The sequence below is a fragment of the Rana temporaria genome (assembly GCF_905171775.1).
Source record: "Rana temporaria chromosome 2 unlocalized genomic scaffold, aRanTem1.1 chr2o, whole genome shotgun sequence".
NCBI lineage: Eukaryota > Metazoa > Chordata > Amphibia > Anura > Ranidae > Rana > Rana temporaria.
Genome location: NW_024404417.1, coordinates 126669 through 142043, shown reverse-complemented (window position 1 = coordinate 142043; position 15375 = coordinate 126669).

The window sequence follows — 15375 nt, the reverse complement described above, 5'->3', positions numbered from 1 at the left end:
TGTTGGATACTGTAACAGGAGCTCCTCGCGCCTGTTAATGCGTTTCGTGCTGGAGCGCATACGGCGCCCACGCAATGACGTCATCGCAAGGCGCCGCATGTGATCCAGCTTGGAACACAGAAGTGCGCCGCAAATCACGGCGGTCGCCCGAATCAGTGCCTTATTCACTGCACCTGTTACCTGTATCTGTCTGCTGCCTATAAAGGCATCCAGCTTGCATCCAAAAGCCATTCTATTATTGTCAGCCGTAGCTCGGCCACGCTACTACCACTGGTGCCATCGCTCCCCACGCTGCAAACAATTCCAGGCTGCAACGTCAGCGTATCTGCTGCTACCTTACTGCATCAGACTGCCATTGCCGGGGACAACCTAAGAGACCTTCCTTGCTGACACCCTACACTACGTAATCCCTTGTTGCTACACTCCAGCCCTGCAAACAGATAAGTAGCAATTGTTTCACTTGCAGTACTATAGAAAGATCTGTTGCATATATTCCACCTAAAACAATTGCTGTTATTTATTATGGCTTGTAGCTATTAACATACTACTTGGGACTGACTGTTGTGCCTATGGTTGTTTGCTGAGGAACATCTTTAAGGGACATCTACTCTCAAATTAACTGAGCTATTATTGCCTCTCTTACGCAACTATTACCTGCCTTTACAAACCCTATTTACTATGTGCTTGACATAAGTTACTTGTGTATGGGCCCTTGCCCTAAGTTGTTGAACATGTTCGCTCTAACTTTTCTATGCTAAGGGTTGAGGTATTTCATGCCAACTCCCTTAGTGGCCTAATGCACTTCTTTATGTTTATGTGATATGATGTAGAGAACCCCCAAACTCCTGTTTGCGCGGAGTGACGCCTGGGGTCCCATACTGATAATCACTTGCATATAGAAGTGCATTGGAATCTTTACGTGTATGGTATAATTTTAAACGCTAAGGTCTGGTCACATGTTGTAATGCGTCCAATCTCAGTAGCTTAACTCCTTTCTTTGTGTGAGAGAGATGATGTAGAGAACTCCCAAACTCCTGTTTGTGTGGAGTGATGCCTGGGGTCTAATACTGAGTTCTCACATAGAGAAGTGCATTGAAATTCTTGCTGACCGCAGTTGTGGTTCACTCCGTTCACCAGAGCTGTTAAAAATACTTATTGCTGGGCTACAAAAACGGAGGTACTCCCTGGATTGGGAGGGTTTATATAGGGAGGGACTTCCTGTCTTTGATTGCACCAGTGTCCAATCACCTAAAGGTGGCCTATAACCCACATAATAATTACTATGGCTGCTCTGTGTCCTGTGATGTACTCCAAGAAAAGGATTTTACAGGTAAGCTGTTATAAAAATCCTATTTTAACCTCCCCGAACTCTTTTTTTTTTCCGAAGTGCTTATCGTATGGCCACTACATCGATGTATGTACGATTTCTTTCAAAACGCTTATGATACTCGCATCATTTTGCACATTTGCATTGCATTGGTTTGTAACGTTGTCGGAGATCTGCATAGCCGTATTCATTTCTAGTGGTCGACATTACTTTTCATGTCTCTGGTTCCGTTTTCGTTTGCTTGACGTCAGGATGCCGACACTGCCTAGAGGTTTCCTATACCACGGTAGTCCGTACAAATTTCTTTAAGAAGTTTGATTTTTCCTGAATTGGTCATTGGTTCGCCGTTTGTCGTAGGTTACTGCTATAGAATCGCTCTGTTCCTGGTACTTTCCTCGTTTCACTGGGATTCGTTTCAGCGTTGGTATGTTACGATTAGAGATGAGCCTGATGTTTGCCTAGTAGCGAACAGTGCGGTGTTCGTGGCAATTTCGAAAGCCGCGGAACACAAAAATATGAGAAATCAAAAGTGCTCATTTTAAAGGCTTATATGCAAGTTATTGTCCTAAAAAGTGTTTGGGGACCCGGTTCCTGCCCCAGGGGACATGTATCAATGCAAAAAAAAAGTTTTAAAAATGGCCGTTTTTTAGGAGCAGTGATTTTAATAATGCTTAAAGTGAAACTATAAAACTGAAATATTCCTTTAAATTTCGTACCTAGGGGGGGTGACTATAGTATGCCTGTAAAGTGGCAAATTTTTCCTATGTTTGGAACAATACCACAGCAACATTACATTGCTAAAGGAACAAAAGTCATTTAAAACTGATGGCGCCTGTAATGAATTGTCGTGTCCCGGCATTGCAGATAAGTCATTGAAAAAAACGGCATGGGTTCCCCCCCAGTCCATTATCGGGCCATTATTCATAGAATTTGGGGGGCTCCCACACAATTTTTTTTTTTTTTTTTGGTTCAGGGTTCCCTTTAATATTCATACCAGACCCAAAGGGAGGGGACCCATGCTGTGTTTTTTTTATTTTTATTTTTTTTATTAATTTTATCTGTATTGCCAGGACCCAACAATTCATTATAGCCGCGATCAGTTTTAAATTACTTTTTTTATTTTGAGAAATTACACTTTGTGCAGGGACCAATATAAACATGGTAAACATGCGCTACTTTACAGGCATACTATAGACACCCCCAGGTACGAAATTTAAAGGAATATTTCACGTTTATTGTTTCACTAAGCATTATTAAAATCACTGCTCCCCAAAAAACTGCATTTAAAAAAAAAATTGCATTGATACCTGTCCCCTGGGGCAGGACCCGGGTCCCCAAACACTTTTTATGGCAATAACTTGCATATTAACCTTTAAAATGAGCACTTTTGATTTTTCATGTTCGTGTCCCATAGACTTTAACAGTGTTCGCACATATTTTTTGCCTGTTCGTAAGTTCTGGTGCGAGGGGGGGGGTGTTTGGCTCATCCCTAGTTACGATAAATCTATTTTTATTCATACCTTCAACCAGCGCTGTATCCTGGCCTAGGCCAGCAAGGCCCAGTCCTAGAGCAGCACTTTGCAAGGGGGCAGCACGGAAAATGTCCCCACCGGCTTGTGCTACACTGTGCAGGGGGGTACAGGCATTTTTTTTTTATTTAATGTTTTGCATTACACATGTAAGGGGCCCGGGACTGTCAGGCACCCCCCCCCCCCCCCGGTTTTCTGCTCCAGGGGGGTAAGGAGCCCCAAAATTTGTGATGGCTGCCCTCTGGGCCAGACTGGGCTGAGAGGCAAATTAGTCAAGCGCCCCCATAAAGTGGCCGCACTGCCCCTGTCCGTTTATTTTTTACCATCCCTGTCCAATTGCAGAGATTTCCCCTCACATCCTGCCTCATAGATAAACAGGAAGTGAGAGGAAATCCCTGCAAATTAAGGGAATCCATTGCCCCCCCCCCCCAGGCCTTCAGAACTAGTGTCCCCACTCAAAGTGGGGCGGGTCTAGGGTTGGATTTAAACAGAAAGGGGTGTGGCCTTGACAGGAAGCGGTGGGTCATATTTAAATTAGGGGGTGCGCGAGTTTAGTCAGGCCTAGGGCAGCACAAAACCTAAATACACCACTGCCTTCAACTACAAGTAATCTACACATAGTACTGTTTAGCCTTAAACGCAATCGTTGCCACTTGTTACTTCACATTTCCTGTTTTTACTGTCCTGAGCTCTTGACTTTTTATCACATGACTGCTGCATTGATATACATATACGATTTCTGTTGAATAGCTTGCGATACTTTTATGTAATTTTACGCATCTGCATCTCACTTAGTGGTTACTTGTTGGGAATATTTGCAGCTGTATTTGTTCTAGTCAACACATGTCTCCAATACATTCGATTTACACCTGACAACATGGGTCATTAAAGTGGAGGTTCACCCGGAAATGTTAATTTTTAACATTAGATTGATGCTCATTTTGTCTAGGGGAATCGGGTGTTTTTTTTTTAAATCAAAGCTGTACTTACCGTTTTAGAGATACATCTTCCCTGCCGCTTCCGGGTATGGGCTGCGGGACTGGGCGTTCCTATTTGACAGTCTTCCGACAGGCTTCCGACGGTCGCATCTATCACGTCACGATTTTCCAAAAGTAGCCGAACGTCGGCTCTATACGGCGCCTGCGCACCGACGTTCGGCTACTTTCGGAAAATCGTGACGTGATAGATGCGACCGTCGGAAGCCTGTCAATCAAATAGGAACGCCCAGTCCCGAAGACCATACCCGGAAGCGGCGGAGAAGATCGCTCTCTAAAACGGTAAGTACAGCTTTCAAAGATGCTGCTTGCTGGACTTTTTTTTTTTTTAACGTCCTGCCAGCGCACTGCCTCAGTATGAAAGCACTCGGGCTTTCACACTGAGACTGCAGGGGAGCAGTTTTGCAGGCACTTTACAGGCACTATTTTTAGCCCAAAAGCCCCTGAAAAAATGCCCCAGTGTAAAAGGGGTCTAACTGTTAGATTTTATGAGATGAAGGGGGGAAAAATCTGCCTAACATATCGGTCCAAAAAATAATTGGCATCATATATCGGCCATCTGCCGCCGCTATTTCTAAATATCGGCATTGGCCAGAGGGGTGGCGGTGGACATGGTATACTTGGACAGAGGGGTGGCGGTGGACGTGGTATACTTGGACAGAGGGGTGGCGGTGGACGTGGTATACTTGGACAGAGGGGTGGCGGTGGATGTGGTATACTTGGACAGAGGGGTGGCGGTGGACGTGGTATACTTGGACAGAGGGGTGGCTGTGGACGTGGTATACTTGGACAGAGGGGTGGCGGTGGACGTGGTATACTTGGACAGAGGCATGGCGGTGGACGTGGTATACTTGGACAGAGGGGTGGCGGTGGACATGGTATACTTGGACAGAGGGGTGGCGGTGGATGTGGTATACTTGGACAGAGGGGTGGCGGTGGACGTGGTATACTTGGACAGAGGGGTGGCGGTGGATGTGGTATACTTGGACAGAGGGGTGGCGGTGGACGTGGTATACTTGGACAGAGGGGTGGCTGTGGACGTGGTATACTTGGACAGAGGCATGGCGGTGGACGTGGTATACTTGGACAGAGGGGTGGCGGTGGACGTGGTATACTTGGACAGAGGGGTGGCGGTGGACGTGGTATACTTGGACAGAGGGGTGGACGTGGTATACTTGGACAGAGGGGTGGCGGTGGACGTGGTATACTTGGACAGAGGGGTGGCGGTGGACGTGGTATACTTGGACAGAGTGGTGGCGGTGGATGTAGTATACTTGGACAGAGGGGTGGCGGTGGTATACTTGGACAGAGGGGTGGTGGTGGACGTGGTATACTTGGACAGAGGGGTGGATGTGGTATACTTGGACAGAGGGGTGGCGGTAGTATACTTGGACAGAGGGGTGGCGGTGGACGTGGTATACTTGGACAGAGTGCTGGAGGTGGGCGTGGTATACTTGGACAGAGGGGTGGATGTGGTATACTTGGACAGAGGGGTGGCGGTGGACGTGGTATACTTGGACAGAGTGGTGGAGGTGGGCGTGGTATACTTGGACAGAGTGGTGGAGGTGGGCGTGGTATACTTGGACAGAGGGGTGGATGTGGTATACTTGGACAGAGGGGTGGATGTGGTATACTTGGACAGAGGGGTGGATGTGGTATACTTGGACAGAGGGGTGGATGTGGTATACTTGGACAGAGGGGTGGATGTGGTATACTTGGACAGAGGGGTGGATGTGGTATACTTGGACAGAGGGGTGGACGTGGTATACTTGGACAGAGGGGTGGATGTGGTATACTTGGACAGAGGGGTGGAGGTGGGCGTGGTATACTTGGACAGAGGGGTGGCTGTGGACGTGGTATACTTGGACAGAGGCGTGGCGGTGTACGTGGTATACTTGGACAGAGGCATGGCGGTGGACGTGGTATACTTGGACAGAGGGGTGGCGGTGGACGTGGTATACTTGGACAGAGGCATGGCGGTGGATGTGGTATACTTGGACAGAGGGGTGGCGGTGGATGTGGTATACTTGGACAGAGGGGTGGCGGTGGATGTGGTATACTTGGACAGAGGGGTGGCGGTGGACGTGGTATACTTGGACAGAGGGGTGGATGTGGTATACTTGGACAGAGGGGTGAATGTGGTATACTTGGACAGAGGGGTGGCGGTGGATGTGGTATACTTGGACAGAGGGGTGGATGTGGTATACTTGGACAGAGGGGTGGATGTGGATGTGGTATACTTGGACAGAGGGGTGGACGTGGTATACTTGGACAGAGGGGTGGACGTGGTATACTTGGACAGAGGGGTGGATGTGGTATACTTGGACAGAGGGGTGGATGTGGATGTGGTATACTTGGACAGAGGGGTGGACGTGGTATACTTGGACAGAGGGGTGGACGTGGTATACTTGGACAGAGGGGTGGATGTGGTATACTTGGACAGAGGGGTGGACGTGGTATACTTGGACAGAGGGGTGGACGTGGTATACTTGGACAGAGGGGTGGACGTGGTATACTTGGACAGAGGGGTGGACGTGGTATACTTGGACAGAGGGGTGGACGTGGTATACTTGGACAGAGGGGTGGACGTGGTATACTTGGACAGAGGGGTGGACGTGGTATACTTGGACAGAGGGGTGGACGTGGTATACTTGGACAGAGGGGTGGACGTGGTATACTTGGACAGAGGGGTGGACGTGGTATACTTGGACAGAGGGGTGGACGTGGTATACTTGGACAGAGGGGTGGACGTGGTATACTTGGACAGAGGGGTGGCGGTGGACGTGGTATACTTGGACAGAGGCGTGGCGGTGGACGTGGTATACTTGGACAGAGGCGTGGCAGTGGACGTGGTATACTTGGACAGAGGGGTGGCGGTGGACGTGGTATACTTGGACAGAGGCATGGCGGTGGACGTGGTATACTTGGACAGAGGGGTGGCGGTGGACGTGGTATACTTGGACAGAGTGGTGGAGGTGGGCGTGGTATACTTGGACAGAGGGGTGGCTGTGGACGTGGTATACTTGGACAGAGGCGTGGCGGTGTACGTGGTATACTTGGACAGAGGCGTGGCGGTGGACGTGGTATACTTGGACAGAGGCATGGCGGTGGACGTGGTATACTTGGACAGAGGGGTGGCGGTGGATGTGGTATACTTGGACAGAGGCGTGGCGGTGAATGTGGTATACTTGGACAGAGGGGTGGCGGTGGACGTGGTATACTTGGACAGAGGGGTGGCGGTGGACGTGGTATACTTGGACAGAGGGGTGGCGGTGGACGTGGTATACTTGAACAGAGGGGTGGCGGTGGACGTGGTATACTTGGACAGAGGGGTGGCGGTGGACGTGGTATACTTGGACAGAGGGGTGGCGGTGGACGTGGTATACTTGGACAGAGGGGTGGCGGTGGACGTGGTATACTTGGACAGAGGCATGGCGGTGGACGTGGTATACTTGGACAGAGGGGTGGCGGTGGACGTGGTATACTTGGACAGAGGGGTGGCGGTGGACGTGGTATACTTGAACAGAGGGGTGGCGGTGGACGTGGTATACTTGGACAGAGGGGTGGCGGTGGACGTGGTATACTTGGACAGAGGGGTGGCGGTGGACGTGGTATACTTGGACAGAGGGGTGGCGGTGGACGTGGTATACTTGGACAGAGGCATGGCGGTGGACGTGGTATACTTGGACAGAGGGGTGGCGGTGGATGTGGTATACTTGGACAGAGGCATGGCGGTGAATGTGGTATACTTGGACAGAGGGGTGGCGGTGGACGTGGTATACTTGGACAGAGGGGTGGCGGTGGACGTGGTATACTTGAACAGAGGGGTGGCGGTGGATGTGGTATACTTGGACAGAGGGGTGGCGGTGGACGTGGTATACTTGGACAGAGGCATGGCGGTGGACGTGGTATACTTGGACAGAGGGGTGGATGTGGTATACTTGGACAGAGGGGTGGCGGTGGATGTGGTATACTTGGACAGAGGCGTGGCTGTGGACGTGGTATATTTGGATTTTGCAAAAGCGTTCGATACAGTTCCGCACACACGGCTCATGTGTAAGGTAAGGTCTACAGGATTGGATATATCAGTTTGTAAATGGATAGAAAACTGGCTGAAAGACAGAATTCAGAGAGTCGTGGTTAATGATTCTTACTCTGAATGGTCGGAGGTTATCAGTGGTGTACCCCAAGGTTCAGTGCTGGGACCCTTACTTTTCAATATCTTTATAAATTATGGGGGGTCTGGGATTTCTGTCTTTGCAGATGACACCAAGCTATGCAGTGGAATAACGTCCTTGCAGGATGTCTCCAATTTACAAGCCGACCTCAATGCTCTGTCTGATTGGGCGACTAAGTGGCAGATGAGGTTTAATGTAGATAAATGTAAAGTTATGCACTTGGGGGCTAAGAATATGCATCATACATACTAGGGGGAGTACAACTGGGGGGGATCCGTAGTGGAGAAGGATCTGGGGGGATCTGTAGTGGAGAAGGATCTGGGGGGATCTGTAGTGAAGGATCTAGGGGGATCCGTAGTGGAGAAGGATCTGGGGGGATCTGTAGTGGAGAAGGATCTGGGGGGGATCTGTAGTGAAGGATCTAGGGGGATCCGTAGTGAAGAAGGATCTGGGGGGATCTGTAGTGAAGGATCTGGGGGGGGATCTGTAGTGGAGAAGGATCTGGGGGGATCTGTAGTGAAGGATCTGTAGGGTCTAGTGAAGGATCTGGGGGGATCTGTAGTGGAGAAGGATCTGGGGGGATCTGTAGTGGAGAAGGATCTGGGGGGATCCGTAGTGAAGGATCTGGGGGGATCCGTAGTGAAGGATCTGGGGGGGTTCCATAGTGGAGAAGGATCTGGGGGGATACGTAGTGGAGAAGGATCTGGGGGAGATCTGTAATGGAGAAGGATCTGGGGGGGATCCGTAGTGAAGGATCTGGGGGGATCCGTAGTGAAGGATCTGGGGGGATCCGTAGTGAAGGATCTGGGGGGATCCGTAGTGAAGGATCTGGGGGGGTTCCATAGTGGAGAAGGATCTGGGGGGATACGTAGTGGAGAAGGATCTGGGGGAGATCTGTAATGGAGAAGGATCTGGGGGGGATCTGTAGTGGAGAAGGATCTGGGGGGATCCGTAGTGGAGAAGGATCTGAGGGGGATCCGTAGTGAAGGATCTGGGGGGATCCGTAGTGAAGGATCTGGGGGGATCCGTAGTGAAGGATCTGGGGGGATCCGTAGTGAAGGATCTGGGGGGATCCGTAGTGAAGGATCTGGGGGGATCCGTAGTGAAGGATCTGGGGGGGTTCCATAGTGGAGAAGGATCTGGGGGGATACGTAGTGGAGAAGGATCTGGGGGAATTCGTAGTGGAGAAAGACCTGGAGGGAATCCGTAGTGAAGGATCTGGAGGGAATCCGTAGTGAAGGATCTGGGGGGATCCGTGTTAGGCGAATCACTTGTATAAGACCACCCAGGTAGGTTGTTAGGTTCAAATGACGGAGATAGAGATTTCATCAGTCTACGGGCCCCGGAGACATCAATTGACACAAGAAAAACTAGCATGCGTTGTGTGCAAATGACATCTGTTTTACTTGAGTTAGCCCCTCGTATATATACAGATTTAGAAGGACAAAGGAGGAGTTTCTCAAGGGCATAGTGTAATTACAAGAATACATTCAGGTTAATCATTTCCTATTAGATAGTATCTGTTATATAAGTTCAGTTAATATATGGATGTGACCTAAGATCTTAAACAAACATTAGCAAAGGTGAAATTCCATTCATACATATCTAGGTGAAAGGTATCTATAGATAACCATCTATCCTTCATGTAAAGCTTTTTTTATACCTATCCTTTAAACTATAACATGGCAACCTGAATATAAAATGGAGCTGGTCATGCTATGTCCTTTACAAATCCTCTCTTTGAGACATAATATGTCTCACAATTATATAATCCTTCTTCTATCATAATACATATTCAGATAAATCCTATTCGCAGCCACAGGATCAGATGTTCGGGATGCCTTAACAATTATGCACATTATAAGCTTATAACAAGCATATAGGAACAAAACAAAAATAATGATCATAATGATGGTTATGGCAGCACTTGTTAACCATGTCTGTATTCCTACTCCAGAACTTAGGTTTGCAAAAGGATCCCATGTCTTGGCAATATCTCTAGATGTCTAGCTTCATCTTGTAACTTGCTTACTTCTTTATAGATATATATATATATATCTCAACATTATCAGTACCCTATTGTGGGGTCACTACCATATCTTCTCTACCTAGTATGACACCAAAGGGTCCACAGTACTACTTCACATCTATGTGGAGCAAAGATCTTCTTAAGGTGTATGTGGATACATATCTTTACTCATTCATATCACCCATCTTGGCATCATATGAATCTGCTAATCTGACAATCTGATAACACTCTATCTCTAGATAACCATCTAAAACTTCAATAATAGCATTTTATCTGTAAAACTTTCTGAGTTTTCATTTCTCTTGTGTCTGTCATGTGTATTATTCTGTTGTGGAGTGTTTAGAGGCTCCATAAATGCTCTTTATGTGTCCCAAATCTTCAGGATGATAAATACAGTTAGTTGTCAGCCAAATTGGCAGGAACACGATCAGGGCAGCCCAGAATAAGAGGCACAAGGCTTTCCCAGAAGTCGGTGGTGAAATAAGCAACGTCATCTTCTTCAGAGACTTTTTTCCACCTGCTTCACTCACTGTTCGAGGATTTGTATCACCTTCTTCACCTCCTTTATCCTTGGCTTGCTTCTTAGGTGTTTGGTTCACCTTCTTCACACGACTGGCATGGATCCAAGCCTGTTGTCCCTCTACCAGAATAGCTGTTCGGGTAACCGCGATCACTGTAGTCGGGGGTCCAAATGGATACTCTTCCTTCTTGGTACGCTTCAGTTGCTGGACCACTACGACATCTCCCACTTGAAAGGGATGAGTTGGTTTCTGTGAAGAAAAACGGAGAGGTGCGAGCAACATTCCTTTCAACTTGATCTAAAGTTTCAATAAGTTTTTTTTTTTACATATTCTTCCTGAATAAGATCTAGGTCCCCTTTCTAACATAAGTGGTTGTCTGGCCCATGGGGTGGGGAATGGTCTACCCATTAAGACTTCAAAAGGAGAGTATCCTGTCTTTTTAGAGGGTGTCATTCTTACCTCGGCTAGCACAGCTGGTAGGACCTTCTTCAATTTGCATACGTACCTCTAGTGACCTTCCTGATCCCATCTTCAAGGGTTCTGTTCATCCTTTACACTATACCTGAGCTCTGGGGATGGTACGGAATATGAAACTTCCATTCTATTTTCAGTGTCTTTACTAGATCTTGACAAACTTTGGCCACAAATGCAGGGTCATTGTCTGAGTTGATCTGAAATGGGCATCCCCATCTGGGAATGATTTCCTGTGTGAGAATTCTTACTACTGTTTGTGCATCTTCCTTTGTTGTTACAAACACTTCTATCCATCTTGAGAACATGTCCACTATTACTAGCAAATATTCCTGTCTTTTACCTAGTTTGGGCATGTGTGTAAAATCAATTTGTAAATGAGTGAATGGTGTGGATGGATATATCAGATGTTCATGTTTTGCCTTGTGAGGGTTCCTGGGATTATTCCGAATGCATATGATGCATCTGGAAACATATGCCTTAACGAGAGAGGGAAGACCTGGAATGTAAAAATCCCTATCCAAAAGTTCACATGTGACCTTCCAACCTCTGTGACCTATGCCATGGTATTGTGAAATAAAAATGGGTGCGCTGGCTACAGGGATACATGGTCTCCCCTCTTGGCAGACAAGGCCAGTTTCTGGGCTTGTCTGCACACCTATTTTGTTCCATTGCTGGATGTCTTGGTCTGTGGCATATGCTTGGAGGTCATGCAATGTTTGATCTAGTAGTGGGATTTCAGGTGAGAGCAATGGCATTTGGATGTCTGCTGGCTGTGTGGATGCTGCTTCTCTAGCTGCTTTGTCAGCCAAGGCATTGCCTTTGGCTATGTCATTTTGTTGCCCTGTATGTGCCCTACAGTGTAGTACAGCTATGGACCTTGGCAACTGTATGGCTTCTAATAGATTTGTGACAAGTGTGGAATTTGAAATTGATTTACCATCCGCTGCTATGTAGCCCCTCCTTTCCCATATGACTCCAAAATCGTGCGTCACGCCATGTGCGTATTTTGAGTCAGTGTAAATGTTTACATCTTGCCCTTCAAAACATGACAAGCTCTGGTAAGTGCAATTAATTCAGCAGCCTGGGCTGACTGTAAAGGAACAGGATTTGCTTCTAGGATTTTATCAGGTAATTGCACAACAGCATACCCAGCATGGTATGTGTTGTCATTTGGCCTGGAACAGGAACCATCCACAAAGACATTCTGTGCATCTGGAAGAGCCACAGAAGACATGTCTGACTTTGGGGATGTATCCTGATGTATGAGATCGATACATTTATGCTGTGGGACAACCTCATCCTGTTCTCCTTTTAACCCTAACAAAGCATTCAGAATTGGGGCGGGGCCAGAAGTAGGAGAGGTGTACTTTATTTCAAGCTGTGGGTTGGACAAAAGAATAACCTCATACCCACTCAGCCGTTGGGCTGACATATGTTGGGTATGGATATTCTTTAGTAAAATTGATACATTATGTGTAGTATGCAGGGTGGTGGGATGACCCAGAGTGAATGATGTAGCCATTTCCACCACCATCGCACAGGATGCTAGAGCTCTGAGACACGCCAGCATGCCCTGTACTGGCATAGGCACAACCCTTGGGGGGAAAAAAACGTTAGGGCGCAGTTTGCCTCCCATGTTTTTGCGTCAGGACTCCTGTCATGGTTGTACAGTTGTCCCTAGCAAATAGGTGTAACCCTTTGCTATACTCAGAGGCCAAGACCAGGAGCTGTTATCATAGTTTTGAGGTATACAAAAACATTATACATGTCATACAATCTGGCATGTCAGTACCTGTGGTTTGTCTCAAAATGTTATCATAGTAGGAACAGTCAGGTATGCATTGGCAGCAGTCATGCCAATCATGCCAAGAAAGGACAGCATATCCTTCTTGGTCTGTGGGGGGGCTAGACCCACGGAGAGCCGCAGCTCGTGACTGACTTTCCTTTCACCTTTTGTGAGTACAAAACCAAAGTATACAACAGTTTCCTGACACCATTGAAGTTTCTTTTTGGAAACTTTATGACCATTATCTGCCAACCAATGTAGCAGATCTGAACCATCCTCTTTGCAGGCTACCTGGCTTGGGTTACATATCAATCAACATATTGGAGTAGGACAGAACAATGGCAGGGAGTCCAGGACCGCAATGTGACCTGGGGCATAACTGAGTAGACTACAGGAGTCCACATAACCCTGGGGCATTCTACACCATGTCATCTGGCAAAAAAATGTTTTTAAAAAACAGAAAGCAAGGGTTGGCTGTGTCTCCTCATCCACAAGGACGCTAAAAATACATTTGTTAAATAAAACATAGAAAAATACTCTGCATCGGGTGGTATGGAGATAAAAGAGTGATTGGCACATCATGCACTTTAGGTGCACACCAGGTTATTTACAGCTCGAAGGTCTTGAACAAATCTATAACTGCCACCCTGCCTGATAATGGGCACTCACTGCTTTCTCTCTTATTACATCAAAACATCCCACTGCTTCTTTCTGTATTAAAGTTTCCTGAAATTGGTCAATCATCTTTGTTGTCCATTCAGATATCATCTGTTTGACCAACAAGGCGAACTGGGGCCTTAGATTATTCATATAGGTTTGAATAAACAAAGCTCCCACATCAGCCGTTTTAGCTAATCCAGCTTCTGTTGTCCAATTGTCATGAAATCTTTTCCAGAACTCAACTACAGTTTCTTCTGACTTTTGTTTGCATGCTATGGCAGTAGGAAGGGAATTTTTATTTTTAAATACATTCATCATTTCAGCCTCTAATTCTGTCCACATGGTATTAATACCTGCTACTGTGTTTAACCCATATGCTCCCGCATTTCCAGTGTCAATAGTATTTATGTTTGGAACATTTGCCCAGCTCCAGGAACTGGTGTGTCCTATAATGCCATCAATAATAAGGCGCATGTCTTCCTGTGTGTAATTTTTACCCTTACATGCCTTTTTTAAGTAAGTTAAAGTACCTCCTGCAGAGGCGGTGGGTTTGGGGCAATGTTTCACTATCCGATCTATGTCCTCAATGTCAATTACTTTTTTTAAAATTTCATTTCCAATCGTCATGAAAGGCATTTGAAGGTTAGTGTTACTATATACCGTTCCACTCTTTGTTTTAGGGGGGCTAAATGTTTTACTTGTTCCAGCGTCTCCCTGTTCTTCCTCCTGCTCTTGGCCAGGTGGTGAAACTACCCCTCCTATAGCTCCCTGATCTTCTTCTGGTTCAGCTACCTCGACTCTGACTTCCTGTCTGTGCCTCTGTAGGTGCTGTCTATCTTGTTGTGAAGTGTGGGGAAGAGTAGGGGGGGGCAGCTGTTGTGGTTGTTGAGCAGGCGGGGCCTGCTGTTGTGGTTGTGGAGCAGGCGGGGCCTGCTGTTGTGGTTGTAGTGCTGGGGGGGCCTGCTGTTGTGGTTGTAGAGCTGGGGGGGCCTGCTGTTGTCTGATTGCATGATGTCCAGTCAGAAGATCAATATCTTCCTTTGTTAAACTCGGATAGATATGTACATATGAGGGTGGAGGGTGACTGACTATTGACAGGGGTGGGGCTCTTGGGTCAGGGACAACTCTCTTTTTATTAGCTTCTTCTCTATATTTCTGATCATAATCTTCCTTACTTAAACATTTGGTGGGCTTTTTCTGTTTTATATTTTCCCTTGGGAACCAATATGGGGCATATTTTAACCAATTCTCTGCTCCCTTTTCCATATAATCCATATCCCATTGAGGGTCCCCGGGGTACCAAGGGAAAGCTTTCTTATCTCCTAAACACAATCCTTTGGCCATATCTATGTGGAATTCTGTATTGCTACCTTTTTGGGGGAACGGGTCTACACTGTGTAAGGCTGTGGTCCATCCCGCTTAATTTGAAACCCATGGGAATATAAGTTCATAATTAGTACCACAAATTCTAGCTACAAAATCTGTACACATTTCTCCTGGGTTGGGAGGAGGGGGAGGACCTTCTTTACCTTGTTTCTGACCCATATTGAAAGTGGGAGACGACTGACTTACCATACAGTCTTCTGATCCACACAACAAATGATACTTATACTTCTAATAATACTTATACTTCTATGCGATAGAAAGAAAAAGCAAAGGTTTTTAGGCTGTTGGAATCTCTTTCCTCATTAACCACTTACTTTTCCTTCCCTAAAGGAATATCTATGCAGTACTGCTTATCTTTTGTGGGTTTCCCAAAAACCCTTCTATGGGTTTACCCAAAACCCTTCTATGTGGGTTTACCAAAAACCCTTCTATTAACCTCCTGGCGTGGTTCTTATCCCCTACTAATTTTATGGTTCTAAAAAAGCTTTAA